Raw genomic sequence first — 7,118 nt, 5'->3', positions numbered from 1 at the left:
TTGCGTTACAGAATTTTGTTGTTTTCTGTCAAACTTCAACATGAATAGGTATACATATATCCCTTTCCTTTTGAACCTCCGTCGCATTTCCTGCCCATCACACCCGTCTAGATTGATAGAACCCATTCGAGTTTCCTGAGCCATATAGCAAATTCCCATTGGCTATCTATTTTACATATGGTAATGTAAGTTTCCATGTTACTCTTTCTATACATCTCACCCTCTCCTTCCCTCTCCCCATGTCCACAAGTCTATTCTCTATGTCTGTTTCTCCATTGCTGCCCTGTAAAGAAGTTCTTCAGTACCATTCTTCTAGATTCCATATATACATGTTAGAATACAATATTTATCTTTCTCTTTCTGACTCACTTCACTCTATATAATAGGTTCTAGGTTCATCCACCATATCAGAACTGACTCAAATATGTTCCATTTTATGGCTCCATATGGCATATTATTGAGTAATATTCCATTATGTATATGTACAACTTCTTTATCCATTCATCTGTTGATGGACATCTAGGTTGCTTCCATGTTCTAGCTATTGTAAATAGTGCTGCAATGAACAATGGGATACATGTGTCTTTTTCAATTTTGGTTTCCTCAGGGTATATGCCTAGGAGTGGGATTGCTGGGTCATATGGCAGTTTTATTCCTTGTTTTTTAAGGAATCTCCATACCGTCTTCCATAGTGGCTGTATCAATTTACATTCCCACCCAACAGTGCAAGAGCGTTCCCTTTTTTCCACACCCTCTCCAACATTTATTTTTGTAGACTTTTTGATGATGGCCATTCTGACCAGTGTGAGGTGATATATCTCATTGTAGTTTTGATTTGCATTTCTCTAATAATGAGTGATGTTGAGCATCTTTTCATGTGTTTGCTACCCATCTGTATATCTTTGGAGAAATGTCTTTTTAGGTCTTTTTCCCACTTTTTGATTGCATTGTTTTTCTGGCATTGAGTTGTATGAGCTGCTTGTATATTTTGGAAATGAATCCTTTGTCAGTTGTTCCATTTGCTATTATTTTCTCCCATTCTGAGGGCTGTCTTTTCACCTTGCTTAGTTTCCTTTGCTGTGCAAAAGCTTTTAAATTTAATCAGGTCCCACTTGTTTACTTTTGTTTTTATTTCCATTACTCTAGGAGGTGGGTCATAGAGGATCTTTCTTTGGTTTATGTCATCAAATGTTCTGCCTATGTTTTCCTTTAAGAGTTTTATAGTTTCTGGTCTTACATTTAGGTCTTTAATCCATTTTGAGTTTATCTTGGTGTGTGGTGTTAGAACTGTTCTAATTTCATTCTTTTACTTGTAGATGTCCAGTTTTCCCAGCACCATTTATTGAAGAGGCTGTCTTTGCCCTATTGTATATTTTTGCCTCCTTTGTCAAAATAAGGTACCCATAGGTGCATGGGTTTATTTCTGAACTTTCTATCTTGTTCCACTGGTCTATATTTCTGTTTTTGTGTCAGTACCACGCTGTCTTGATGACTGTAGCTTTGTAGTATAATCTGAAGTCAGGAAGGTTGATTTCTCCAGCTCCATTCTTCTTTCTCAAGACTGCTTTGGCTATTTGGGGTCCTTTGTGCTTCAATATGAATTTAAGTTTTTTGTTCTAGTTCTGTGAAAAATACAATTGGTAATTTGATGGGGGTCACATTGAATCTGTACATTGAATTTGGTAGTATAGTCATTTTCACAATGTTGATTCTTCCTACCTAGGAATATGGAATATCTCACCATCTGTTTATGTCATCTTTGATTTCTTTCATCAGTGTAATTTTCTGTGTACAGTTCTTTAGTCTCGTTCAGTTCAGTTCAGTTGCTCAGTCATGTCCGACTCTTTGCAACCCCATGAACCGCAGCATGCCAGGCCTCCCTGTCCATCACTGACTCCCGGAGTCCACTCAAACCCATGTCCATTGAGTCGGTGATGCCATCCAACCATCTCATCCTCTGTTGTCCCCTTCTCCTCCTGCCTTAAATCTTTCCCAGCATCAGGGTCTTTTCAAATGAGTCAACTCTTTGCATGAGGTGGCCAAAGTACTGCCGTTTCAGCTTTAGCATCATTCTTTCCAAAGAACACCCAGGACTGATCTCCTTTAGAATGGACTGGTTGGATCTCCTTGCAGATCCCTGAAGACTCTCAAGAGTCTTCTCCAACACCACATTTCAAAAGCATCAATTCTTTGGTGCTCAGCTTTCTTTATAGTCCAACTCTCACATCCATACATGAACACTGAAAAAACCATAGCCTTGACTAAATGGGCCTTTGTTGACAATGTCTCTGCTTTTTAATATACTGTCTAGGTTGGTCATAACTTTCCTTCCAAGGAGTAAGCATCTTTTAATTTCATGGCTGCAATCACCATCTGCAGTGATTGGAGCCCAGAAAAATAAAGTCTGACACTGTTTCCACTGTTTCCCCATCTACTTGCCATGAAGTGATGGGACTGGATGCCATAATCTTCGTTTTCTGAATGTTGAGCTTTAAGCCAACTTTTTCACTCTCCTCTTTCATTTAGTCTCTTTTAGTTTTCTTAAAAAGTCATTCAGTTATTTTTGAGTAATATTTTAGATAACAAGAATCAAGAAGCTCTTGAACTAAGTATAGAAATATAGATAATATCAGATATTGGAAAATTTTATGTGAAAACTATTTTACGATCAAGTTTTCTCTGTAAAATATGAAAGAAAAAGAAAACTTTGATAAAACGTCTTCCTTTTCCCCCGTGCCTCAACTGTCCCAACTAAATTCAGCAGCTTCCAAGTGCTGGTGGTAGTGATGATTTATTTGTTAAGTCATGTCTGACTCTTGTGACCCCAAAGACTATAGCCCGCCAGGCTCCTCTGGCCATGGGATTCCCCAGGCAAGAACACTGGAGTGGGTTGCCATTTCCTTCTCCATGGGATCTTTCCTGACCCATTGATTGAACTGGTGTCTCCTGCATTGCAGGTGGTTTCTTTACTGACTGAGCTTCCAGGGAAGCCAGCTTCCAAGTCCTATTTACATCCAGTCTTGGTCTCAGGGTTTCCCTGGTGGCTCAGTGGTAAAGAATCTACCACCTGCAATGTGGAAGGTGCCAGTTCAATCCCTTGGTTCAGGGAAGACCCCCTGGAGAAGGAAATGGCAACACACTCCAGTATTCTTGCCTGGGAAATCCCATGGAGAGAGGAGCCTGGTGGGCTATAGTCCATGGGGTCACAAAAGAATCAGACAGGACTTAGCAATTAAACAACAATTGGTCTCTATGAATCCATCTGGTTTACTTCTCTCAATTATTCGACATAGTTGACCATTCCCTCCTTACTAGACTAGCTGCATTCCCTGATGTCAATGACTCTCCCCCTCTGACACTACTACTATGGTTTGAATGCTCTTCCTTCAAGATCCTTTAAGTGGGAGACATACCCCAAAGCAGCCTTCTCTTGTCCCTCAGGGACTGTATATTCCTATGGTTTTACTCTCACCTTCGTGCACACTTTCTAAATGTACACCTTTTAAATGTGTTTAGACTCTTTACACACCTTAGCATTTCCTCATTTTCTCTCCCTTCCACACCCATAATACACACCTCTTTCTTGTCCCAACACCTTCATCCCAAATCAGTACTTACCTTGTTCTAGGACTCAATATAAAGCACCACCGTCTGCTCCTACGGATCTTTTGGAGACCTCTCTCTTCCCCATCCAATGGAATCAGCAAGTCCTCTTGACCCCAACTCTGAACATCAATATAACCTATTCTCATCCACTGTCATTGCCATAGGGCTAACTCTGAATCTTATCCCTTCAAGCCTGGATCAATCTGTGGTATCCTAACTGAGCTTTCAGCTTAGATACCCTTTTCTCTATGCCCCCCAGTATATGTTATCTACAAATAAAGTATTTAGTAGCATCCATTTCTGCCTCCCTCAAATCAGAGAGTCATTTTCTGAGACTACCTCCCCTAACACCAGCCTGTATTCTCGCTACCCACAAATCTAATCTCCTGTGGAAATGTATCATATCCTATGATTAGTTTTTCAGTTCAGTTCAGTCTCTCAGTCGTGTCCAACTCTTTGCGACCCCATGAATCGCAGCACGCCAGGCCTCCCTGTCCATCACCACTGTCCATCACCAACTCCCGGAGTTCACTTAGACTCACGTCCATCGAGTCAGTGATGCCATCCAGCCATCTCATCCTCTGTCGTCCCCTTCTCATCCTGCCCCCAATCCCTCCCAGCATCAGAGTCTTTTCCAATGAGTCAACTTTTCGCATCAGGTGGCCAAAGTACTGGAGTTCCAGGTTTAGCATCATTCCTTCCAAAGAAATCCCAGGGCTGATCTCCTTCAGAATGGACTGGTTGGATCTCCTTGCAGTCCAAGGGACTCTCAAGAGTCTTCTCCAACACCACAGTTTAAAAGCATCAATTCTTCAGCTCTCCACCTTCTTCACAGTCCAACTCTCACATCCATACATGACCACTGGAAAAACCATAGCCTTGACTAGATGGACCTTTGTTGGCAAAGTAATGTCTCTGCTTTTGAATATGCTATCTAGGTTGGTCATAACTTTCCTTCCAAGGAGTAAGTGTCTTCTAATTTCATGGCTGCAGTCACCATCTGCAGTGATTTTGGAGCCCCCAAAAATAGAGTCTGACACTGTTTCCCCATCTATTTCCCATGAAGTGGTGGGACCGGATGCCATGATCTTCGTTTTCTGAATGTTGAGCTTTAAGCCAACTTTTTCACTCTCCACTTTCACTTTCATCAAGAGGCTTTTGAGTTCCTCTTCACTTTCTCATAAGGGTGGTGTCATCTGCATATCTGAGGTTATTGATATTTCTCCCGGCAATCTCGATTCCAGCTTGTGTTTCTTCCAGTCCAGCGTTTCTCCTGATGTACTCTGCATAGAAGTTAAATAAGCAGGGTGACAATATACGCCTTGATGTACTCCTTTTCCTATTTGGAACCAGTCTGTTGTTCCATGTCCAGTTCTAAATGTTGCTTCCTGACCTGCATACAGATTTCTCAAGAGGCAGGTCAGGTGGTCTGGTATTCCCATCTCTTTCAGAATTTTCCACAGTTTATTGTGATCCACACAGTCAAAGTCACCACAATAAAAACCATGGTGTGGTAAGAGCAAACACTAAAATGCTTGGAAAGCAAAGGAAAGAAGAAGAAAGAGAAACATAGTTACATTTCCTTATGAAGCTTTAAAGTATTCCTTATCATAATAACATCTTCATTGAATTCATAGTATGCTTTAAGGCATTATCTACTATGTCTAATTTCTTAATGATGAAGGGTGTGAATTCCTTCCCTCTCAATATGAAGACAAGAATGAGGATGAATGAAGCATGTTCATTCTTGAGAATGTGTCTCAAGATTCCTGGACAAAAGTGATACACAATCTCTCAATAGTTAATACTTCTCTTTCTCAGTAGAGTTCTTAGAAGAATTGCTGAATACAAACTGTGTGACACAAGCAATCAAAAGCAAGATGCACTGAGACTTCTCCCACAGAAATGAGTATTTTAAAGCCACAAGTAATGATGAAATCACTTCCCTTAAAAAAAAAAAAAAAAAAAAAACTTGTAACAAGGCTGCTGTCAGGTGAAAAACAACATTTTAACTGATTGTTCAGAATTGTGCCATTCTTCATAACTCTCCTTACGAAAGTCCCTTCCTGGGAAATTCCTTGTTCACTTTGGCCCTGGCTGGAGGAGATCATGACTTAGGCAGAGATGACATGAAAACTGTCATTTTGTAAAGGAGATGCAAAGAAGACAGAACTGAGCTGCCTCAGGGCAATGAGGGGTGAACATCAAGAGCAGTAAGGACAGCAGAGTGGGACTGCTTGTTTGAAAGCTTACCTGAGCTCCTTTGGTTAGGAAATCAAGACGTAAAATCTCAAGGTAAAAAGCTAGCTTGTGACAAAGCCAGAGTGTCTTGGCTTTAGCGGGAAAGACCATAGAAGAAGCTTTTCTCGCAAACAACCTGGTTCTCTTACACAGTATGCAGGTAATGTGTAAAAAAGTCAATGGAACCTCTCAAAGACGTCTTAAGTCTTAAGGAGTTTAAAAAAAAAAATTACATGGAGGGAAGTGGGTTCTAGTGTTTCACATGAAACCCTTTCTAGCAGATCCAAGTTATCCCATGCAATACTTTAGGCCAGAAGTGGAGAAAAACAGAAAAACAAAAAACAAGCAATAACAACAAAAGCACCCCCCCCCCAAAAAAAAAGCCTAAATGCCAAATCCAGATTTTAAGATATGAGACTAACTGGAATGGAAAGAAAATTCTTATTGCTCTATTTATTAAATATGAAATTTGAGAAATCAAAGACTAGAAAAGTAAAGAGAACGTAGTGGGATCTCCATCTGCTAGACCAGTGATCGCCAACTGAAGATGCCAAGACCATCCTAGAGGTGAAAAAGGAACCAAGCATGGAAAATAATCAAATAAGAGTTTGCTTTCTTCCTGGGCCTCCTGGCCTGAGATGCAGGGAGAGAACTCTGTCCCTTACATCAGTTTGTTTTTAAAGTTAAGCTGACCTCACCTGAAGTAAGGAAAAGATGTTCTGGAATTATTTCTGTGCTCTTTACAGTGCTCCATATGTCCTGAGGAAGAGTTACTGCTACTGATTTTTTTTTTTGCCACACCACACCGCTGGCGAAGATCTTAGTTCCCAGACCAGAGATTGAAAGCATTGAGTCCTGTGCTTAGTTGCTCAGTCGTGTCTGACTGTTTGTAAGTCCCTGGGCTGTAGCCTGCCAGGCTCCCCTCTCCATGGGGATTCTACAGGCAAGAATACTGGAATGGGTTGCCATGCCCTCCTCCAGGGGATCTTCCCAAACCAGGAAGACCAACCACTAGGAATTCCCTAACCACTGAGAACCATCAGGGAATTCCCTCCTGCTCTCTTTTCAGTTTTCATTTCAGAGCTCAGTCATGTCTGACTCTTTGAGACCCCATGGACTGCAGCACGCCAGGCTTCCCTGTCCATCATCAACTCCCAGAGCTTACTCAAACTCATGTCCATCAAGTCAGTGATAACATCCAACCATCTCATCCTCTGTTGTCCTCTTCTTTTCCCACCTTCAATCTTTCCCAGCATCAGGGTGTTTTCAAA

Source organism: Bubalus bubalis, chromosome 10 (assembly GCF_019923935.1).
Source record: "Bubalus bubalis isolate 160015118507 breed Murrah chromosome 10, NDDB_SH_1, whole genome shotgun sequence".
NCBI lineage: Eukaryota > Metazoa > Chordata > Mammalia > Artiodactyla > Bovidae > Bubalus > Bubalus bubalis.
This window is presented reverse-complemented; position numbering follows the sequence as displayed.